At 44.6% G+C, this 16,229-nt stretch overlaps 1 pseudogene across 1 annotated transcript in view; it reads right to left on the reverse strand.

Moving 5' to 3' along the window:
* Window positions 1–4,433: 4,433 nt before the first annotated feature.
* LOC146493471 (dynein axonemal heavy chain 3-like) overlaps window positions 4,434–16,229 on the reverse strand; it is a 32,753-nt pseudogene continuing 20,957 nt past the window's right edge. The window contains exons 34-38 of the transcript XR_014872092.1: window positions 15,872–16,036; window positions 15,712–15,822; window positions 14,461–14,887; window positions 4,820–4,965; window positions 4,434–4,750 (exon numbers count right to left, since the gene is read on the reverse strand). The product of XR_014872092.1 is annotated as a dynein axonemal heavy chain 3-like (transcript). The remainder of the gene's footprint in view (window positions 4,751–4,819; window positions 4,966–14,460; window positions 14,888–15,711; window positions 15,823–15,871; window positions 16,037–16,229) is intronic.

The following is a 16,229-nucleotide window of genomic DNA, read 5'->3' on the forward strand; positions in this document are numbered from 1 at the left end:
CTTAAGGTATCCTTGTACGCAGATGACCTTCTTTTGTATGTTGCTGACCCCATCCTCCAATTTTATCTGTCCTGGAAAAATTTAGCTCTTTCTCTGGCTATAAAATTAATTTACTCAAAAGTGAATGTTACCCTGTAAACTCTTTAGCATGAGCACTTAAGCAATCTGGCATTCATTTTAAACTCAGCCCCTCAGGGTTTAGGTACTTGGGAATTAATATTACACAAACTTTGCCCCCCTGGTCTAACAATTTGCATCAGATTTCCAGAGGTGGAACTCCCTCCCCCTGTCACTAACAGGCAGGATTAATATTATCAAAATGAATGTGCTACCCAGATTTCTTTTTATGTCACTGTATTTCTGCCCAAACAGTATTTTAAGTCCCTAGACCAGATGTCTTCTTCTTTTTTGTGGAGTGGAAGGGCCCCTAGACTTAGTCTCTCTCTAATGCGACAGTTCACCTCGAATGGGGGTCTTTCCCTACCCAATTTTTTAAGTATTACTGGTCTTCACATATTCATAACGTGATCTACTGGCTAAATTCAACTAACTTGATTTGGTGTAAGCTTCAATTCAATCAATTTCTCCACATTTTCTTTACCTGCCTCTCTTAGCTATTCATCACTGCCTATTAAAACATCTTCTGTTACTTCAAATCCCATCATGCTCTCTACACTTAAGATATGGTTTCAGTTCAGATACCATTTTATATTCATATCCCCCTCTCCCATTCATTGCACAGAGAAATGCCTTTTTCTCTTGTGACAATTTCCACCTGCCACTACCAACGCCGGATATTTGATTTGGCACGAAAGAGCCATAAAAACCACGAGAGCCCTTCGCAAAGATGATGTCCTCCTTAGCTTCTCAGAGCTGCCCTCAAAATTTAATCTACCTCCTTCTCACTTGTTTCTCTACTTTCAAATTAGACACTTTGTCTCATCACTGTTTCCAAATTTCCCAAGTTTTCCTGCTGACCCACCATGGGTTGGCCTTCTGGTTCTTAGGCCTAACAAAAAGTCATACTATCATACGCTTATGGCGATCGAATCTGACTCATCAAGTAAAATCAGAACTTTTTGAATCATGGTGGGAAAAGGTGAATCTCCCAATACGTTCAAGTACACCATGTGTTAGGCTACAGCTTGTATAGTTTAAAGTAATAAACTGTTAGGATGCCTGGGTCGTTGACCCAGGGTTTTTGAGTTTATTATATTATTTATAATTTCTAGTCTTTGGGTTTTCGTTAGAGTCATGTCTTATGGTTTGTCTCTGTGTAATCCTTAGTTGCTGTCTCCCCTGTCTGCTATATCCCCGTGTCCAGTCAGTGTCTGTGTCTGCCCTGGTCCCACATCTCTGTTCCCTCTGTTGTAGTGCCTGCATGTGAGTCTGTGTCTTTTGTTCAGTCTGTGTTATGTGTTTCCTGTTTTACTTTGAAGGTCTCTGTCTTATCTCAGTGTGTTCAGTTTATGCTTCCTTGTCTCGTCAGTTCTGATTTGCCCCAGCTGTGTTTCCCTCCTGTTGTCCATTCCCTGATTGCTCCCTCTATGTATTTAAGCCCTGTGTTTCAGTTTGTCATTGTCGTGATCTACCGTTTATATAGCTGTGTGTTTTTTCAGTCCTCCGGTGTGAGTTTATTTTGATATTTCCAGTTATGTTATATTTGAGTTTAACATTAAAGCGGTTTTGAGTTTAAGTTTTGTCTCCGGAGTCTGCGCTTTGGGTCCTTCTCCTGCCTGCACACAGCCATCACATAACAGAAGATTGCGACCAGAACATGGACCCCGCAGACTCTTTTTCCTCGGAGTTCAACGGCGAGATGATGCGGATGGTGAGTCTGCTTGACCGCATTGCCCAGTCACAGGATTTACGGACTATGGCAGTCGGGCTAAGTGCAGTAGATGCCATCATTCATCATAACCCTCAGCTCTCTGTTTGCTAAGGACACTAAGTTGGATGACACCATTACTGCCTGGAGAGAGCAAGTCAAGGCTGGTGAGCTTGCTCTCTCACTCTTCTTCCCAACCGCTGCCCCAGGACAACACACACTCTCCACCTGTCTCAACACTGCCACGGACTTCCTCTCCCTCCCCACACCAGCCGGGTCCTCGTTCGCCTGCCTTTTTCCTGGCGGCTATGTGGTCAGAGGATGAGGAGGAGGAGGTCTCCTTTTCTCCACCGGTTCCTGTTTCCTCATCCCGAAGGAAACGGCGTTCAGGCCGCCGCCACTCCAGGACGGTTGAGCAAACTCCTCTCAGGGGAGACGGTGACTGTTTATTGTATGCTCCATTTGAGCATTCTGACTCTGGACATTCTGACATCACACCCACTTCATCTGTTGGTCCCGCTGGGGGTTCTGGAGAACCGCTCCGGCCGTCTTCAGTCTCCACTGGAGGGGCCGAGTGGCCCGTTCAGCTTTCTGTCTCCGCTGGAGGGTCCGAGGGACCGCTTCAGCCGCCTGTTCCCGCTGGAGGGTCCGAGGGGCCCGTCCAGCCTCCTGCCTCCACTGGAGGGTCCGAGGGACCGCTTCAGCTGCCTGTTCCGGCTGGAGGGTCCGAGGGACCGCTTCAGCCGCCTGTTCTCGCTGGAGGGTCCGAGGGGCCCGTCCAGCGACCTGCGTCGCCTGCAGCGCCACCACCTGCGGCTCCCACGCCGTTCCCTGCAGCGCCGCCCTCGCCAGGTCCAGCCTCCGCGTCTCCGCCCTCGCCAGGTCCAGCCTCCGCGTCTCCGCCCTCGCCAGGTCCAGCCTCCGCGTCTCCGCCCTCGCCAGGTCCAGCCTCCGCGTCTCCGCCCTCGCCAGGTCCAGCCTCCGCGTCTCCGCCCTCGCCAGGTCCAGCCTCCGCGTCTCCGCCCTCGCCAGGTCCAGCCTCCGCGTCTCCGCCCTCGCCAGGTCCCCATGCCGTCTGGGCCTGCACGTCCTGTCCGGCCTGTTCGGCCACTTTCCGGGCCGATGACTGGACATCATGGACGGCCCCCTGATCTACGTCGCCGCCGGTGCCTCCCGCCCGGCCGGCCTCCTGACCTGCTCGGTCGCCGCCGGTGCCTCCCGCCTGCCCGGCCCCCTGAACTGTTCTCTTGGCTCTTGGGCCTCCGGGCCGCCCCCCTGAACTGCCCGGGTTTGGACTGTTGTGCCGTCGGCCTCCGGGCCGGCCTCCTGAACCTTTTCGAGACTGTTGCCTGGGCCTCTGCGCCTTTCATGGGCTTTTTGTCTGTTTTCTTTTGGACTGTTGCTGGGCCGCAGTGCTGTTGTTTTGGGCTTTTGCTCCCTGTATTTTGTCTCTGGCTCCGTGTGTTTGTTTCATTTCGGTCCCTCCATCCTGTTCCCCCGCCGCCCACCCTGGTTGGGTTGTTTTTTGTTTTGGTGTTTCGGGTTGGGCTGTCTGGGAGCCAGTCCTTTAGGGGGGGGATACTGTTAGGATGCCTGGGTCATTGACCCAGGGTTTTTGAGTTTATTATATTATTTATAATTTCTAGTCTTTGGGTTTTCGTTAGAGTCATATCTTATGGTTTGTCTCTGTGTAATCCTTAGTTGCTGTCTCCCCTGTCTGCTATATCCCCGTGTCCAGTCAGTGTCTGTCTGCCCTGGTCCCACATCTGTTCCCTCTGTTGTAGTGCCTGCATGTGAGTCTGTGTCTTTTGTTCAGTCTGTGTTATGTGTTTCCTGTTTTACTTTGAAGGTCTCTGTCTTATCTCAGTGTGTTCAGTTTATGCTTCCTTGTCTCGTCAGTTCTGATTTGCCCCAGCTGTGTTTCCCTCCTGTTGTCCATTCCCTGATTGCTCCCTCCATGTATTTAAGCCCTGTGTTTCAGTTTGTCATTGTCGCGATCTACCGTTTATATAGCTGTTTTTTTTTTTTGTTTTGTTTTTTTTTTGTTTTGTTTTTTTCAGTCCTCCGGTGTAAGTTTATTTTGATATTTCCAGTTATGTTATATTTGAGTTTAACATTAAAGCGGTTTTGAGTTTAAGTTTTGTCTCCGGAGTCTGCGCTTTGGGTCCTTCTCCTGCCTGCACACAGCCATCACATAACAATAAACAAAGTAAATTTTTCAAAATCTTGTTTATCTAAAATCTTTCCTTCAATTCTAGACCAATGTGACAGATGCCAAACCTCCCCTTGCCATTTAAGCCACATGTTTTTCTTCTGTCCAAGTTTGCACAAATTAGCCCCTCTAATTGCCATATTTGGAATTCCAATGACCCCTCTTAATGTCTCCCCAGGAAACAGATGTTGGCTTTCTGTTCCCTTCGAGCTAGGCACAGTATTCCACTTCTTTGGAAATCTCCCACGTCTCAATCTGCATCTCTATGGGTTAATACTGTAATAATTTTATTTAATATAGACATAGGATTTAAGTCACCCCCCCCCCCCCTTATAAATGAAAGGAAAAAATGTTTTTGTTTTTTCTAATTTATTTAATTTTTCAACTTTCTGTTCTTGTGTTGGTATGTTTTGCATATTTCAATTTGTAAAAGTTAAAATGGTTGGAGAAATCTAAAGTCATCTAAGATGCATAAAATGTGTATAAGTCCCCTGGCGGGCACTGGTTTTGTAAAGAGGACATATGTTTTCATGTCAAAACTTGTCCATTTCTCCTGGTTTACGATTGATGATGGGCAAAGAGTCAACCAGAATCTTGGGGAGAGACTCTCCGATGTTCTGCCTGTCCCAGCGTGCCCCCTCCGTGATCAGACCTTTGATATAAGCTCCGTCCTCTGGCTTTTCATCCATTTGCGACTCTTCCGTAGTTACCTGGAATACAGCTCAAAGGTGTAAGTATAAAATATCTTTAGATCAATCGGAGTGAATATGACCAAAAACACAGAGGGAAGTTAGAAATGTCTCAAATTCAAAACTGGTGTAGTCAATGGGGATGTACTTCCTGGCAAAATTCTGAGATACTCCAGTAAGAAATGACTAGGTGAAATAAAGCCGGAGAGCCACAAGATGTGTAGGTTGGTCGTTATCTATTTAATTCTGTTATGACAGACAATAAAAAAATAGTCACAGCTAAAATGCAGGATAATAGATCGTTAGTAATAATACATATTCTCAGGACAGAAGGACAGGGCACAGGACGGAAGACAGGGCACAGGACGGAAGTGACGGGTAAGGTAAGCGACGGGTAAGGTAAGCGACCCATGTTGTAGGTGACGTCAGACGCCGGAGATTTGGCGGAAAAAACAAAGCGAATGGTAGCGTAGAGTTTAACAAAGTTTCCTTAAGCTTCAGTACTGCCAAATAAACTAACCAACTGTCATATAACTAACAACATCTGTCTTATCATCTCTAACACCCTGGAGGACAACGGGGAGAGTTTAGACGCTCTCCAAGAATACATCGAACGCTGCTTCCAAGATTTAGTAATGAAGAAGGCCCAGAGTGCATCTTCCCCGGCCAAAACCGAGACGCCGTCATCGAAGAGATGTCGTCCGGCAGACTCCCCCGGCACAACATCGCCTGCCGGCAAAGACATCGCAGATATCCTGGAGTCAATCGACAAGCGATTGTCCAGTTTCGATGCGAGGCTGTCCCTGGTGGAGATTCTACACCGGGAATTTAAATCTCTGAGAGAATCCCTGGAATTCAGCCAGCAGCAGGTGGAAACGCTTGCCGCTGAAAATGCCACGCTACGGGAGTCGGTCAAATCTCTCGCCGATAACGTGACCCAGCTAAACACTGAAAATAAAAAAATAAAAGAGTCCGTTATCGATCTACAAGCCCGTAGCATGAGAGACAATCTTGTTTTTTCTGGTATTCCAGAATCTACCGGAGAGGACGCGGAGGCAACGGTGAAAAGCTTCATTAAAATCCACCTGAAGCTGCCGGAGGACACCGTAAAGAACATCGCCTTCGACAGAGTGCATCGCTTGGGGGGCGTGAGGTCGCGGACCGGGAGACCACGTCCTATTGTGGCCAAATTTGGTCAATTTAAACAGAAGGAACAGGTGAAGAGTCGCGGCAGGGAACTGAAAGGAACGGACTTCAGCGTGAACGACCAGTTCCCCAAAGAGATCCTGGAACGACGCAAGGTCCTGTTCCCAGTCCGACGTAGCTTCATGCAGAAAGGCTCCCGCGCTGTCATCGCCGTGGACCGGCTCTACGTGGACGGACAGCTCTACCGCGACCCCGGCACCACACCGTGGTTATATTGACTGCACTCCAGATAAGAACCCGCTACACTCTTTTCTTATTCATTCACACTTTCTCCTTTAACATGGGTTGAACCTAGTAATATCAGTATGATGTCATAGCAGATATAACACCGTCACCCTCCGTCATTACTTTAATTGGAATGTTTCCGTTTCTTTTCTTTTTTTTGTTGTCGCTCACACTTTATGTGGTTTCTTTCTTTCTCTTGTCTTTCACTGCTGTGATCACCTACTTCCCCACTCACCTACAAACAACACCCTCTATTTCTCCATATATTCGCACCACGATCACGCAAACACACACGCTCAACGGCAGCACATTTACAACAGCCTCACAGCAAGCACAGACTTACAGGACACATACGCAAGCCACGCTTGTTCATATTAGTGAATAGTCACACACATAGTCAGACTTATGGAGCCTATCACCACACTTTTTTCTCTTTCTATTTACAAACAAGTGATGTTTCCACATTTTCTCCACCCGTCTAAACGGAACACCCAGCTTACATCATTAGACATACACACACAATTATGGGCATGCTGAGGTTTGTCACATGGAATGTAAATGGTAGTGATGGGTCGTTCGCGAACGAAATGGCTCTTAGAGCCGGCTCTTTGAAGTGAACGACGCGAGCCGGCTCCTTATTGGGAGCCGTGAGGTTTTTTTTTTTTTTTTTTCTCTTTCTCTCATCCTCTCTCTCGCCCTTTTTTCCGCTAAACTCCGCACGCGCGGCCTGTACCTTGCGCTGGGCAGAGGGGGGAGGGGCGTTAGTTACACTCGCAGTAGCACAGGAACAGAGCCAGAGAGAAAGAGAGCGAGGGACAACAACATCACATTAGAAAGGTATAGTAATCATCCACTATTTTCAGTTGCAGATGATAAAGGATTCAGAAATCATGCAGGCCCATATGACAGAGAATGTGCATCTTCTTTTTGTTTTAATATTTTATTATATATATTAAATTGTGTTGTGGTTTGCAGTGTTTTGTGTTGTTTCACGTTAAATTTGTTTAAAAGGAAAAAGCTGAAAATTTAAATAGTTAAAAGTTTAAAATGTAAATAGTTGTTCTTTGTATTATATGATTTATTTATTACATTTTATGTGGAGTGAATAAATAAAGTATATTTATGGTGGCCCTTAGAGACAAAGCACGTAGAAACTCCAAAACACGTAAAAACTCAGAAGCACGTACAAACTCCAAAACACGTAAAAACTCAGAAGCACGTACAAACTCCAAAACACGTAAAAACTAAGAAGCACGTACAAACTCAGAATCACGTACAAAAGACAACAGAAGTGCTCCAGGATGCTAGGGTGCAGTGTTGAGCTTTTGTTACCTAGTGGCTACACAAGCCAGGAAGTATCAACAACCGGATTTGGTGTGTGGTAATAACAGGTAAATGAATTTTATTTTTAAATTATTTGAATAAATATGAGTGCTTGTCTATAAATACACAAACAATACACACATGCTTTCAATTGTGTAATTTAAGTGATCTGGGTAGCTCTGTTTTGGAAGTTCAGTAAACGCTATAAATGTGTTTTGGAGTTTGTACGTGCTTTTTGGAGTTTGTATATGCTTTAGAGTTTGTACGTGCTTTGTCTCTAGGGGCCATATATAAACATATATAAATAAAACCACTTTTTTTAACTTTAGTAATTCCTTTTCTGCATAATTTTATACTATTGTTAATGATTAAATAATTAAAGCAACAAAACAACCTGAAGAGCCGGTTCGGAGCCGAAAGAGCCGGCTCTTTTTAGTGAGCCGAGCCGAAAGAGCCGGATCTCTAAAAAGAGCCGGAAATCCCATCACTAGTAAATGGGGCTGGCACCAGAGGAAAGAGGTTAAAGATATTTAACCAGCTTAAAAAACTACAGGCAGATGTTGTTTTATTACAAGAAACTCACAGACCTGTTACAGGTTTAAACGAACTTAAAACACCTGAGTTTCCTAATGTGTTTGCAGCTTGTTATAATTCTAGACAAAGAGGAGTAGCAATTTTAATACATAAAAATGTTAATTTTACAGTACTTGATACAGTTATGGATCCAGAGGGTAGATTTCTAATTATTAAACTATCAATATTGAACAAAAAACTATGTATTGTAAGTATATATGGTCCAAATGTTGATGAACCCTCATTCTTCCACGGATTTTTTAGTGCACTCTCTGAACACCTTGATTGCACACTCATTCTTGGAGGCGACCTCAACCTTGGACTAAATGAAGAAATGGATAGGCTCAACACAACAGGAACTCAGCGCAATTGGCAATCCACAAATATAATCAAACAGTATATGAGCGACTATGGCCTTTGCGATGCATGGCGCTCCCTTCACCCCAACAGTAAGGAATATACTTTCTTCTCACATGTTCATCACTCCTACTCTCGTCTGGATTATTTTTTGGTCAGCAGCTCACTGCTGAGTGACATTTCAGACACTGAGATTCACCCTATAGCTGTCAGCGATCATGCTCCTGTATCTTTAACACTAATACACAAGAATAATACTACGCCAAGTAAAAACTGGAGATTTAACACATCACTACTTAAAGATGAAGACTTTATTAAATATTTTAAAAAGGAATGGACTTCATATTTAGACTTTAATGACACTCCCGGAACATCTGCTTCTGTTCTATGGGAAGCAGGAAAAGCTGTGATGAGAGGTAAAATAATTTCTTTCTCATCACACAAAAAGAAAGAAGAAAACAAAAATATTCAGGAATTAGAAAAAACCATCAAATCCTTAGAAGAAGCCTACGCGTTCCACCAAGATCAAGAAATAATGAACAAAATATGCAAAACAAAACTAGAATTAAATGAAATTATTAATAGAAAAACACAATTCCTTGTACAAAGACTTCGCTTGCAGAATTTTGAACACAGTAACAAACCAGGTCGATTTCTAGCAAACCAGTTAAAAATAAATAAAGAAAAAACAACTATATGTGCCACTAAAGATTTATCAGGGAACACAATATATGACCCTGGAAGAATAAACAAGATTTTTAGGGATTTCTATGAAACTTTATATTCACCACAAATAAACCCGTCTAAAAATGAAATTGATTTGTTTCTTGACAACGTAACTCTTCCAAAATTACTAGACAGTCAAGCAATGGCACTGGATTCGCCACTGACGCCAGGTGAACTCCAGGAAGCCCTGATAAGTATGCCCATTAATAAAGCTCCAGGTCCAGACGGCTTTCCTGCAGAATTCTACAAAGAATTCTGGACAATTTTGGCACCAGTATTCCATGGAATGTTGCAGGAAATCAAGAAAAATGGCAGACTACCACCAAATATGAATTCTGCTAACATTAGTCTCCTGCTAAAACCAGGAAAAGACCCTTTATTTCCCTCAAGTTATCGTCCAATATCCCTTATAAATGTAGACCTTAAAATAATCTGCAAAGCTCTCTCAAAGAGATTAGAGAAAATAACCCCCCTCTTAATTCATCCTGACCAAACTGGTTTCATAAAAGGTCGGCACTCCTCAACAAATACTCGTAGATTTCTTAATTTAATAGACTACTCATACAATAAAAACATTGAAACCATAATATTATCTCTAGATGCAGAAAAAGCATTTGACAGAGTTAACTGGAAATTTTTATTTGCAACTTTACACAAATTTGGTTTTGGAAACTCTTTCATAAATTGGATAAGAATATTATACAATTCCCCAACAGCTCGTATCAGAACAAATGACCAGACATCCTCCAGCTTTTGTCTCCTGAGGGGCACCAGACAGGGATGCCCACTCTCCCCTTCACTTTTTGCAATTTTTATCGAACCTCTAGCAGCAGCACTTAGACAGGCTACAACAATTAAGGGCATAAAATGTAATAACGTAGAACATAAAATCAGTCTCTATGCAGATGATGTGTTGCTTTTTCTGCAAAACTCACAAATCAACCTCTCTGAGGTAATTATTCTAATAAACTGGTTTTCAAGAGTTTCAGACTATTCAATTAACTGGCCAAAATCTACAGTTCTTCCCATTAACTGCTCCTTCCACAATTCATCTTCTGCCCCACTACAATCTGGAAATATTAAATATTTAGGTATTATTGTTTCTCCTAAGCTTTCAGACTTAATTAAATTAAACCACATCCCACTTCTAAAGAAAGTAGAAGGCGATCTGACTAGATGGAAATCTCTACCCATATCACTCATGGGAAGGGTCGCCACTATAAAAATGATGATCTTGCCAAAAATAAATTACTTATTTTTAATGATCCCTAACAAACCATCACAAGATTGGTTCAGATCTCTGGATTCACATATTTCTAAATTCCTTTGGAAAGATAAACCCCCGCGCATCAGCTTAAAAACGCTACAAAGAACCAAGGATAGAGGAGGACTAGATCTGCCTAATTTTCACCAATACTTCTTAGCCAACAGGCTTCAGTTCATCTCAGAATGGTTAAAATGTACCCTCTTAGATGAGCCCTGGCTAGATGTTGAACAGGCACTATGCAATGATCTAGAGATTTCAGACCTACCATTTATTAGCTCAAACATCAAAAGACATGAATGCTTTAAAAGCATCAACATCAGCTTTTCTCTGTCAGCATGGTGGGAGTTTCTAAAAATAACGGAGTCTTCATTAATCCCATGCAAACGTACACCTATCTGGAATAACCCTGACATATTACAAAACAAAAATATGATTAATTTCCCAGAATGGAGTTGTAAAGGAATTAAATACTTAGAACATATATTAGAGGGAACAGAATTTATTCCATTTGACAGACTAGTTACACAATATGGGATCAACAAGAAAAGATTTTTAGAATATCAACAAATTAAATCCATAGTAAAAAAGAAATTTATCCTCAGTCAAGTTGAATTACAAACACCACCAAGTGTGGTTCAATTTCTTACTCTTAAATCCCCCAAAACTATTATCTAAAATATACAGAACACTTTCTAAAATAGATGAATCAATATCCCTTCCTATTGCAAAGTGGGAAGCAGATTTATCAGTCAGCTTAGACCAAAACGTCTGGTCTCAGATTTGCTTAAAAACCTTTAAATTTATTAAAAATCCCAATCTGCAATTAATACAATACAAAATACTGCATAGAGTGCACTATACAGGTCATCGAATGTTTAAGATGGGCTTTACATCCGCCAACAACTGCTCACACTGTCAAGGCAATACACCAGACAGTTACATCCACGCTCTTTGGTTCTGTCCACCAGTGCAGAAGTTTTGGCACGAGATATGTGAGGACTTATCAAAGTGTCTGAAATGTAAAATTCCAACCTCCCCTTTAGTATGCTTGTTGGGAAATTTGGATGATGTCACTACAGAAATTAATACAGTCCACATGGTTTTTATTGCCCTATGCATCGCCAAGAAAACGGTCCTCATGAACTGGAAAAATAAAAATAATCTTAATTCTAGCCAATACAGAAACTATCTAATAGATCACATTAGTCTCGATATAGCCTCTGCCACCACATTAGATCAATCCCTCTGGGCTCCTTTGATCGGCTCCATCACCTAGCGGGGGTGGGGGGTCGTGGTTTGGTCCCGCCTTGGCTATTGTGGTTGATGTGGAGGTTGGGATGGGCTTAGGGCACCTGGAGGACCCCTAGAGACGTTATCCCTGGAGGGCTTAACCCGGGGGTTGTGTTCATAACCTGGTTAGTGGCTCTGGTCGCTCTCAGAGGTTGTTCTCCTCGTGGCCGCGTGCAGCGGGGCTGGAGGATGGTCTGTGCTGGCGGACGTAGGTTACTGGCCTGGTGGCCTGGCTGCCCCTGAGTGGATCCGGGGCGGGCGTGGGGGTTTGGGGTTCGGGGGTGCTTCGCCTCCGTGCTGGGGCTCTGGCTGGGCCTTGGGGGCTTCGGTCCTCGTCGGTGTGTCGCCGAGGTTGTGGGCGGGTGGGTGCACGGGGGCTCAGCCCTGGCGCAGGGGGCCTCTTGTGCATCGGCCTAACCGGGGGGCTCTTGAACTGGCAGGGAGGTTGTTCCATCTTTGCAGGAGTCCACTCTGCAGGTGGGGGAGAGACATAGGAGAGGTGGAGAATAAACTTAACCTGGGTGTCTGTGTCTTGTGTAGTCTGGGAGATGATTGAATGTTGGGGTGGGTACAGTTTCCTCTGCGGTGGGGTGGAGTGGGCTGCCCCGGGTCCTGTGGGGCTTGGCGGTGTTGCTGCCGTAGGCCCCGGTCTGGATGGGCCTGGGCTCCCTTGCCTTGGTGGATACCAGAGGACGGGGGTGCATATTGGGGTCAGCGGGGGAGCTGGCCCTAGGGAGGGACACCCTCCCCTCCCTTCTTTTCCTCCCCATCCCCGGCTGCCTCCCTCTTCACGCTCCACCACACCCACCCACACAGGTAGGGCTTTGGGGTGCGGGTGTGTCACCAGGGTGCAGGGGAGACATTCCCCCCCCCTCTGTCCTCTTCTGGCCACCTGTGCCTCAATTTTATCTCACAACTTAGACATCCACATTACTTACACTCTCATAACACACACATATATATATATATAGGGCCTTGAGGGTGGGCACGTTAACGGCGTCCAGTAGACGGTCTGTGTATTCAAACCTGCCTCTGGCGCCGGTGCCCACCTCTCAATTTTAAATCCATGTAGACATTGAGGGTTCTCGGGAGGGGCCGTGCTAACACCTGCTGCTCTCTGGCAGCAGCACCATGCTCTCCCTTGTTTTAAATACACTTTAGAGCAACACGCAGCAACACTACACTTGAGCGGGAGGAGGGAGGTATGGGGTCTTAACACACCCCTGTTCTCTGCTAGCCATCGGGGCGGGGGGGCTGGGAAGAGATGCTGGCTGTCCGATTGGCCTCCCTGCTGCTGCGGAGCCTGGGGCGGTCTGCTTGCCTCCACCCCGGAGGGAAGGGTAACATCTCTTGGGTCTGGGTGCCGTTTCCATCTCTGGGGGTGAGGATACCTGGACCCGGGATATAGAGTATGTTTGGGGAGTGTGATTGTGTGTACATGTCCATTTACGTTTATTCCTGCGTTGGGTGAGTGCTGAGTGTTTGTATATGTGTGCATGAGGGTGGGAATGCATGTCTGTGTCTGTGTGTGCCTGTTTGTCTGTGTCTATATGTCAGGTCGGGTCTTAGACTCCACCTCTCTGGGAACTCCAAGGCCCTCCAAAGTGTGGAGGCCTATCTCCCCTCACCACACTCCCTGCCGGTGACTGATGCCCTCAGGGGTCGGTGCGTTGGTGGTTCTTGGTGTCCGGGGCTGGGCGCTCAGGTATGTACCAGCTCACTCCCGGTGACTACTTGGCGGGGCCTGGCGCCTGCTGCTCGGTCAGGCCTCTTCCGGGGCGCGGGGGGCCCTCGGGCCTCCGGCCTCTGTGCCTGCGGCTCGGTTCACTCTGGCACAGCTGGCTGCCGGCAGAGCCGGCGGGCACGCCGGTGCAGCCCCCTCTAGCTTCTGCCCGGTGGCTACTGGGTGACCCCTCATCTGGGGATCCTCAGCCCTTCCCATGAAGGTGGCACGGATGCCCCTCCGGTGGTCCTCCTTGGGCTCTTGCACTCTGGGGCCTCTGGATGTCTGGGGCCTGGATCTCCTCCATGCCTGCTTCATGCCCTGGGGGACGGGGCTATGGCTCTCTACATCCTCTAGCAGACCATTACATGGGGAAACCATTTGAATACAAGCGCGCCGATCCACACAGGTGTGCACATGGGTGTTCACTATTCGTAGACTTAAATCACACCTTTCTTGGCTGCTACTTCAAAGCACATTGTGCGCTGTCTGTCCTGCGTGCTGCACAACAACATTCAATATTTAGTATTTACTGCTGTTTACACTTAGCTAGATTAATGCGATGGTGTTGTGTATAGTATGTTGCATTGTTTTGTTTTTTTTTTTTGCTTGTTTTCTATTCTTTTTCTCTCAACAGGTGATCCCGGAGATATTTTTTCTTCCCCCCTTTCTCACTGTCCCTCTCCCCTTCTGTTTTTCTTTTCCTTCCTCTTTCTTTCTCCCTTTCCTATCCCTCACTCATGTCTGTCCCGTCTGTAACAACTGAAAATAAAATAAATAATAAAAACAAAGGTCGATCAAATGGACCAATACGGCAATGCCATGATGATCCATTTGGCAAAATAAATCCATTGGGTATCCTTGTTGGTCCTCAGACAACAATTCTGACGGCTAAAGAACCAAATGGGACAGGCGAAAAAAAAAAAAAAAAAAAAAAAAAAAAAAGTAATAATACATATTCTCAGTGTTTTTGCTTGTACTTTTTCTGCATGCATTTTTTCTGAATATCTGAACAATAACTGAAGACCTAGCAGGCTGCACATAGTATGCTGCTGACCTTCAACTCTTTATGTGCAACACTTATTTTGGCAGTCATATTTCAAAGATGGTCATGGTCTAGGTGGCTCACAACAATCATAAATCTTACTTGTAGAAACTGTAGCCTGGCTAACAGATCAGTCACATAACTCCCCATAAGATGATTGAAAGAAGTGTACGACTTGGCCGCCCACATAGCGGGCACCTTGCCCACCAGCATGCTCTTAAAGATGCTCTTGAGTTCAGAAGACATAGCAATTTGGCCCTTCAAAGCTTTTCTGATTTTTACCAGCCTGACACATACCACATCTGTAAGTCTGACAGGAGGGGAGAGCGATTCAGGGTGAATTGTAAAGAATTTCAACAGATCAGTGAACACAACACATTTGTTTCCCAACTTCAGCTGCATGGCATCACAAGTTAATGCTACCTGTTAAATCGGATGATTTCAAAACAGTGTTCATAATTCTGGGTTGTGGAGAGAATTTAAATGGAAGGCAGTCATGAGATATTTTAGAACCCCAGAGATAATTGCCAAAATGAAGCCTACAAATCCTGACACCTGCTGGCGAAATTGTGGTACTTGTTTGGGAACCCACTCATATATTCTGGTCATGCCCAAAAATCTGCTCATTTTGGAATGACATATTTAAAGTTCTCAATACAGTTTTCCAACAACCATTAACAAAAGACCAACAGCTAGCCATTTCAGGAGTATTACCAAATGGTTTTGCGGGAAACAATAAAAAGTATCTCTTAAGAATCTTGCTTACAGCAGCACTAAAGTGTATTACTATTAAATGGCTGAATCTTGACCCACCTTCATATAATATGTGGATTGATAAAGTAAGAGAAATTTACCAAATGGAGGAAATAACATATGCTCTGCGGATTCAGAGAGAATTATTTACTGAGCGTTGGCGACCCATACATGCTTTACTGTTTCAATAATTTAGCATAGGTCTGTTTGGTTTTGTTCATTTATGGCGAAGATTGTCACATGTTATGTAATATTACATAAAGTTTTTGTTTTTGGTTTTTTTGGGGTTTTTTGTTGTTGTTTGTTTGCTTGTTTGCTTGCTTGCTTGGGTTTTGTTTTGCTTCCCAGTTTTGTTTTGTGCTTCCTAATTGCAGTTCTTATTTTAATCTGTATTTCTGCATTGCGGTTCCTGTAACTGTCCTACTTGTGAACATTGACCAGTACAAGTTGCAATGTTGTAAATTATAATAAAAATTGAGTTAAAAAAAAAAAACTGTGTTCATGGACTCTTCATACTTGACTGGGTATTTATCCATCACCATTTGCATGCCAAAGTCTGTGGGCAGCTTAGACAAGATGTCCTCTGCAAGCTCATCTACTAATTCCTACAACACAAACAGACAAGAGCTTGAAGCTTCATGATACCACCCAGGCAGTTGGGTGGTAACCCCCACCCAACTGCCTGCAAAGTGTCAGGAGTACTCCTTCTAAGAGCTGATTGGTCTCTTGATTGTCCTTGGTGATTTCCGCGTTACTGTGAAGTCTGAACACACAGGGATCGGCATAAATTGGCAGGCTTCAAATGTAGTCTACATAAGTCTGCAATACATAAATATATTGTTTTTGTATTCAACTCTTTATCAGATCGGACTATCGTAGACAGATTGGTTCTCCAAGGCTCAAGATAATCTAGATTTAATTACAGACAAATATTACATTTGCTAATTAAAAACAAATTAATCTTTCTGTCATGATGTTTTGTTAAGAGTTTGAGTTTTGGCTCCTCTTTTAT

The sequence above is a fragment of the Neolamprologus multifasciatus genome, chromosome 22 (genome assembly GCF_963576455.1).
Source record: "Neolamprologus multifasciatus chromosome 22, fNeoMul1.2, whole genome shotgun sequence".
NCBI lineage: Eukaryota > Metazoa > Chordata > Actinopteri > Cichliformes > Cichlidae > Neolamprologus > Neolamprologus multifasciatus.